General features: G+C 42.5%; 1 pseudogene; it reads left to right on the top strand.

Annotated features, from left to right (window-relative positions):
- The first annotated feature begins 5,932 nt into the window (after nucleotides 1–5,932).
- Nucleotides 5,933–6,751, top strand: part of LOC100940985 — a 1,746-nt pseudogene continuing 927 nt past the window's right edge.

Raw genomic sequence — 6,751 nt, 5'->3', positions numbered from 1 at the left:
AAAAAAAAAAAAAAAGAAAGAAAGAAAGAAAAAGAAAATGAGTATTAGTTAGAAATACAGTAGAACCTCTATCAACTAACCACCCAAGGAACTTTAACAAACTGGTCAACATACAGAGTTAGTCAACATAAGAAACGGGGCTAGAGTGCTGATACGTGCATTTTGAGTCTATGAAAAATGAGGTCAATTTAAGGAGATGGTCAACTGTGGAGGTTCTACGGTATTATTTATTCTATTCATATCTGTTTAACTTCTACATAATGATGCATTGTTATATATGTCAAAAGGAAAAAAATGCCTTGTCTTTTGAAGAGTTCGTATACTCATTCACATGGGTATGAGAATGGATAATAACTTACCCAATATTCAGCTTTTCTATTTTCCTTCCTCAGAGAACCCAGATACTGTTTGAGGTGGCAGTATGCCCAGCTGAAACACTGGCCGCTTCAAACTGCTTTGCAGCTAGGAGTAGCTCTCTAATTCTTTAATGACCAATGAGATATGAGCTTAATTTACTAGTTAGAATCTCTAAGAAACCATTTAAAAAGAAGACAGACTTGGCAACAGTATTCAGCCCTTCACCCTTCCCTTTCCTGCCTAGATAGGCAGTAGCCATCTTGCAACTACGAGGAAGAAAGCCACAAGGATGGCAGAGTGGAAAAGCAGAAAGAACCCTGATATTCAGTGGCACCACAGGTCTGCTTCTTACAGGACAAAAACAAATGCCTGACTTCCTGCTACATGGAGCCAAACGCAATCTTAGGAGAGACAGCATGCCATTTTAGAAACCCCTTCTGGCATGTACCCACAGAGATGGTTTCATGCCATCCTGAGCCTTTGGCAAATATTAACATAATTTTCTGTATGAGGTTAAAGAAGCACTATTCATACTATAAAAACCTAGTACATGAAAAAGCCTGATTTTCTCTTGCATCTTCCTTCTACTTAATTTTTTTTTCTGACAAACAGAATCTGTCCTTACATCTCACGCTCTGTTACTTCTGAATTGAGGAGAGCTTATGTTTTAGCACTCTGAGGAATCTCTGGAGAATGGCTAGCACTTAAACAGAGGACCTGGGTGCCTTGAGCTGAACTACACTTAAAAGGCACAGAAGGGAAACGTTAGATTTGCTCTGTGGTGGTGTTGTTAATGGTAACAGGGATTTTTTTTTAAGTTTCTTTTTTTCAAAATATTCAGCCACTGATGAGATTTCTATGAAAAACTGTAGACTGCCCCCAAAACAGATAAACTGAAGCAGATGAAGGTATTGAAGAAGATAGGTAGAAATAGTTATACTATGTGGATTGCGGGTGGAGACTTCTGCTCTCTGCCTTCACTGTATGTACCTCCCCCAACTGATAGCCAGCAGAAATCACACCAAACAGGTAGGTAGGGGAATGCTATCTGTGGGTCCAACCCTCACATTTTGGGAGCTGAGTTGAGTATACAGATGGAGGCCCTGGCTTTCTCTCCTGGCTCTGCCTTTTCACCTTGATTCTGTCCTGCATCTGTGAGGGCCTCGCCCCTCCTTTGTGTGTGGACACCCTAGTGACATAGCCCATCTCTAGTCACCCTTTCCCATCAGCTGCCCCACCACCATACCTAGAATTATACCAAAAAGGAATGTCCTGGGGAAAAAATTCAAAGGCACTGATATTAGATGCAGGCAAATTTAGGCAGAAGATTTTCAAGTTGCACCTGCTAGATGTATGTTCTATGAAGAGGGTGTAGGTATTTTGTGCCAATGTCTATACACTCTCAAGAGAACACTGGTGTGCAATCTCTAAAGCTCAGGGGCCAGTATAGGGGCCCCCAGTAGCCTGGGTCTAAGGTTGCCAGATAAGATCAGATAACACTGCGTTCAGTTTGAATTTAAGGTAAATGAAAAATAATTTTTATATAAATATATCCCCTGCAATGTTTGGTACCTACTTATACAAAAAGTAATTATTGGGTTTTTTGTTTGTTTTTGAGACAGAGTCTCACTATGTCCCCCTCAGTAGAGTGCTATGGCGTCACAGCTCACAGCAACCTCCAACTCTTGGGCTTAAGTGATTCTCTTGCCTCAGCCTCCCAGGTACCTGGGACTACAGGTGCCCACCACAACACCCAGCTATTTTTTGTTGCAGTTGCCATTGTTGTTTAACTGGCCCAGGCCGGGTTCGAACCCACCACCCTCAGTGTATGTGGCTGGCTCCATAACCACTGTGCTACAGCGCTGAGTCGAATTATTATTTTGTTAACAAGGCGTCTTATGTTTTTATTTGCTAAATCTGACTACCCTTCCTATGAAAGGGCAGTTCTGGCTCTCTGTTCGAACAACTGAAGGCATGTGATACCACAATTCTGAAAACATTGTCCTAATCCAAGAGAAAGGCAAACTCTCTGCTTGAATTTTGGTAGTAAACAAGTATGTGAGCATTCAGAGGGCCAAGAAATGAAGAAAAGGTTTAGAAAAAAATTGATTTAAGGTCAGGTAATAAACATTTAATTGCTTACGAACATGCTATAGCCATTTTGTTGTATTTTCTCAGCTATGTCAAAGACTGAATGTGAATATAAAATAAACAACCTTAAAAATGTGTGGAAGTGGGTATTGGCAGGAAAGAGTACTTAACACTAATGGAAGTTGGACATGTAAATCTCTAGACATTAACAGGAAATGATCTCATATTATTGATTTCAGCTACATTAAGGAAAGCCAAAGACCACTTAATCTGTCTTGTATGTTTTTAAGCCACTCTGAATTCTATATGTTGATCCAATTACATTAGAGGAGCTAGGTGGGGAGGGGAGTGCAGGGAAAGCCACTGCCCCTTTTCTTTTGGGGTCTCCACCACCACAGGTCTCAAATGACTTCATCTTTTCATCTCTCCTTAAGATCACCCCGGGTATAATCCGATTCATTGTAGATTCAACAATTAAGTGGTTAACAGTATTTTTAATTTTTTAACTGGTGTTTGATTCTGTGTCATTTCACCCCAGCAAGGATGACTAGTTTTCCAGAGCACCAATGTTCCTCTTGCAGGCTAGAATGGCCAGTGCCCAAGGCCAGGGAGTCAGGGCAAAGGAGTCAGGTCTTTGCCACTATCACTAAAATGTAGCTCTCGAGGGCACATACGACTGAGAACACTGCAGTGGATTAAGTTAAAAATCATCACTTAAAACCATCACAATCCTGGGCATCTCGCTTAAACTTCTCAGAAGCTTCTCGGTCTCACTGTCCTCATTGCCAAAATCTGGAATCCTGCTTTGCAGTAAAGATGGCATAAGACAAACAAATATTCATTCATTTATTTATCCTTTGATTTGTTTTTTTCAGCACATTTACTTTTAAAATTTATTGTATTGAGATACAATTCACATACCATAAATTTCACCATTAAAAAATATACAATTCAGATGTTTTTAATGTGTTCACATCATACATTCATTCGTACTTCCTCTCAACACTGCTAAAATTACAGTAAGGAGATAAACCCACAAGGACAAAGGATTCAAGAGGCTTCATAGTGGTAATTGATCTTGCGAATCTGAGAAAGCCAAATGCTAAGCTGGCAGTGGGGAAAGCCAAGAAGAACCTAATTTACACTGCAGAACTTCCAGAAACTCAGGACTTGGCATCAGGTTTCTATGGATACAGAAAGAAAGCAAGTCTTTAAAAAGAAGGATCAGGGATCGGTGCTGTGGCTCAAGCGGCTAAGGCGCCAGCCACATAACACCTAAGCTGGCAGGTTCGAATCTAGCCCAGGCCCATCAAACAACAATGACAGCTACAACCAAAAAATAGCCGGGCGTTGTGGCAGGCGCCTGTAGTCCCAGCTACTTGGGAGGCTGAGGCAGGAAAATTGCTTGAGCCCAGGAGTTGGAGGTTGCTGTGAGCTGTGATGCCATGGCACTTCACCTAGGGCAATAGCTTGAGGCTCTGTCTCAAAAAAAAAAAAACAAAAAAGGAGGATCAGTTGAAAGTCTACTTAAGAAGTTATGTTCCAATTCCTTCCCTTACCCGATAAAGGAGAAGACAGATGTGATTTCTTGGAAGGAAATTTGACTGTCTTTTGACTGGAAGACAGTAAGTACATTTGAGACTGAGGATTTCCTAATGTAAGCAGAGAAATTCATTAGCAGTCCACATCGTGAATGCTAAGATTGCCCAGTTTTGTCTTCCTGGCTTCCCAGAATGCAGACAGCCAGGTCTCTACCATGAAAGCAGGAGACTGAAAGATCCAACTCTCAGGAATTTGACTAATCCAAGAGAAGAAAAAAACTAAAAGTGTTGATAATATGTAAACCACCTTAACCTCAAACCCATGGTCCATAAGTCTTGCCCAGGCGCCCAGAGGGACCAATCAGTGCTTCAGGCCCATGGCAGGCAAGCGGGAACCAACAGATAGCTCAGGATAGAAGTTAAAGATCAAAATAAACACAATAAAAAGGCAACTTACAGGAAACCAACTATACAAAGAGAAGAAACAAACAGATTCTTTTTTTTTTGTTGTTGTTTTTTTGTTTTTTTGTTTTTGAGACAGAGCCTCAAGCTGTCCCCCTGGGTAGAGTGCTGTGGCATCACAGCTCACAGCAACCTCCAACTCCTGGGCTCAAGCGAGTCTCCTGCCTCAGCCTCCCTAGTAGCTGGGACCACAGGCGCCCGCCACAACGCCCGGCTATTTTTTGGTTGCAGCCATCATTGTTGTTTGGCGGGTCTGGGCTGGGGATTCGAACCCGCCACCTTAGGTGTACGTGGCTGGTGCCTTAGCCGGTTGAGCTATAGGCGCCGAGCCAACAAACAGATTCTTAAAGCTATCATTATTATATTCAGAGAGATAAGTTACCCTGAACATGAAATAAAAATAGTTTGCTCTACATAAAAGGGAACATTCAGAGAACTAGGGTTGTTAGAAGTTAAATATATTAACAGTAGTCATTAAACTTCCGTGGCAGGAACAGATATCTGTGTCCTAATCCCCAGAAATGTGGCATAAAGAGACTTTATAGACATAGTTAAGGTTTACAATCTTGAAAAAGGTATCTTGGATTATCAGGTGACCTCCTACTAATTACATGTGCTAACATCTAGGAATCTTATGTCTGGAGACTGAGAGGTGCCACAACAGAAAGGGAAGAGAGATTCTAAAAGCATCAGAAGACCTGCCCCCTCTGTTGCTGACTTTGAAGAAGCAGAAAGGAGGCTGTGAGCCCAGGAATGTGGGGAGCCTTGAGAAGCTGGAAGAGCCCTTAACTGATAGCCATCAAGAAAACTCAGACCTCAGCCCTACAATCACATGAAACTGAATTCTGCCAACAGCCTAAATAAACAAGAAATAGATTTTTTTTTTCCCCGTGAGCCACCAGAAAGAACTTAGCCCTTCAGACACCTTGAGGTTTGTCCAATGAGACCGCTATTGGACTTCTGATCCTCGGAACTGTAAGATGATACATTTGTGTTATTTTAAGCCACTCCGTGGTCACTTTGGAATATAAAATTAAGTAAATTTCCTAGAGAGAAGACAAAAAACAAAGATCTGGAAAATAGAGGAGAAAACATAAGAAAATTAGAAAACTGATCCCAGAGGCCCAACATCAGAAAAAGAGCTAGAGAGAGAGTGATGGAAGAAACAGAAAGATGGAAATTATCACTGAAATCAGGGAGTTTCCCAAAACTGAGAGACATGATTTCCAGATTGAAAGGGTTCACTGAAGGCTCAGAGCAAGGCCCAAACTTATAAAAATCAGAACACTAGGACCAAGTTCCGGACCTATGTCCTCCTCTAAACATCCAGCCCCTCTCATGTTCCTTTTGGGATTACAGCAGCCTCAAGAAGACCAGACCCTGAACCTCAGAGGATTCCTAGAGAAAGGAGAGCTCTTGAAGCTAAAGAAGACCCTTCCCAAAGCAGAAGTGAGTTTTCTGATAATATAATCTATCCAGAGATGGCTACAGAATCAAAGAAAGCGGCAGCTCAGAACTTTCCAGAGGACAAAGAAATTCTGATAGTGAAGATAGAAGAGGAAGAGATTATCTGGAGGCAGGGCACTTGTGTACAGAGAATTGATCCCCTCAGGCAGGAACTCTGCTGGCAACTATTTAGGCTATTCTGCTACCAGGATTCCCCTGGTCCCCGTGAGGCCCTGCGCCGGCTCTGGGATCTCTGTTGTCAGTGGCTGAAGCCAGAGATCCATACCAAGGAGCAGATCTTGGAACTGCTGGTGCTAGAGCAGTTCCTGAGCATCCTTCCAAGGAATCTGCAGGCCTGGGTGTATAAACATTACCCAGAGAGTGGAGAGGAGGCAGTGACCATACTGGAAAATTTAGAGAGGGGCACTGATGAAGCAGTACTTCAGGTTCCAATCCATGGACATGGACAAGAAATATTTAGGAAAATGGTGTTACCTCCTGGATCAGCACTTAGTGTCCAGTTCCAGCCAGTGGAGACCAAGGCCCATTATGATCTTCAGAACCCCACCTCCTACTAGACTGTGATGATGAGAGTGAACATAATAGATGCAGGCCTAAGCTGGACATTCACAAAAAAACAGAATCATAGAGAATTGTATCAGGAAGACTCTCAGGATACATGTCAGAAGGATCTGATGAGCTGCAAGATATCTGTAAATCTACAGACAGGATAAAGAAGCAATGGAAAAAAAAACCCAGGGGAGTGGCTCGGCGCCTATAGCTCAACCGGCTAAGGCGCCAGCCACGTACACCTAAGGTGGCGGGTTCGAATCCCCAGCCCGGACCCGCCAAAC

The sequence above is a fragment of the Otolemur garnettii genome, unplaced genomic scaffold (assembly GCF_000181295.1).
Source record: "Otolemur garnettii isolate 467f Iridium unplaced genomic scaffold, OtoGar3 scaffold00004, whole genome shotgun sequence".
Taxonomy (NCBI): domain Eukaryota; kingdom Metazoa; phylum Chordata; class Mammalia; order Primates; family Galagidae; genus Otolemur; species Otolemur garnettii.
Note: the sequence above shows the minus strand (reverse complement) of the source record. Positions and strands in the feature narration are given on the sequence as shown.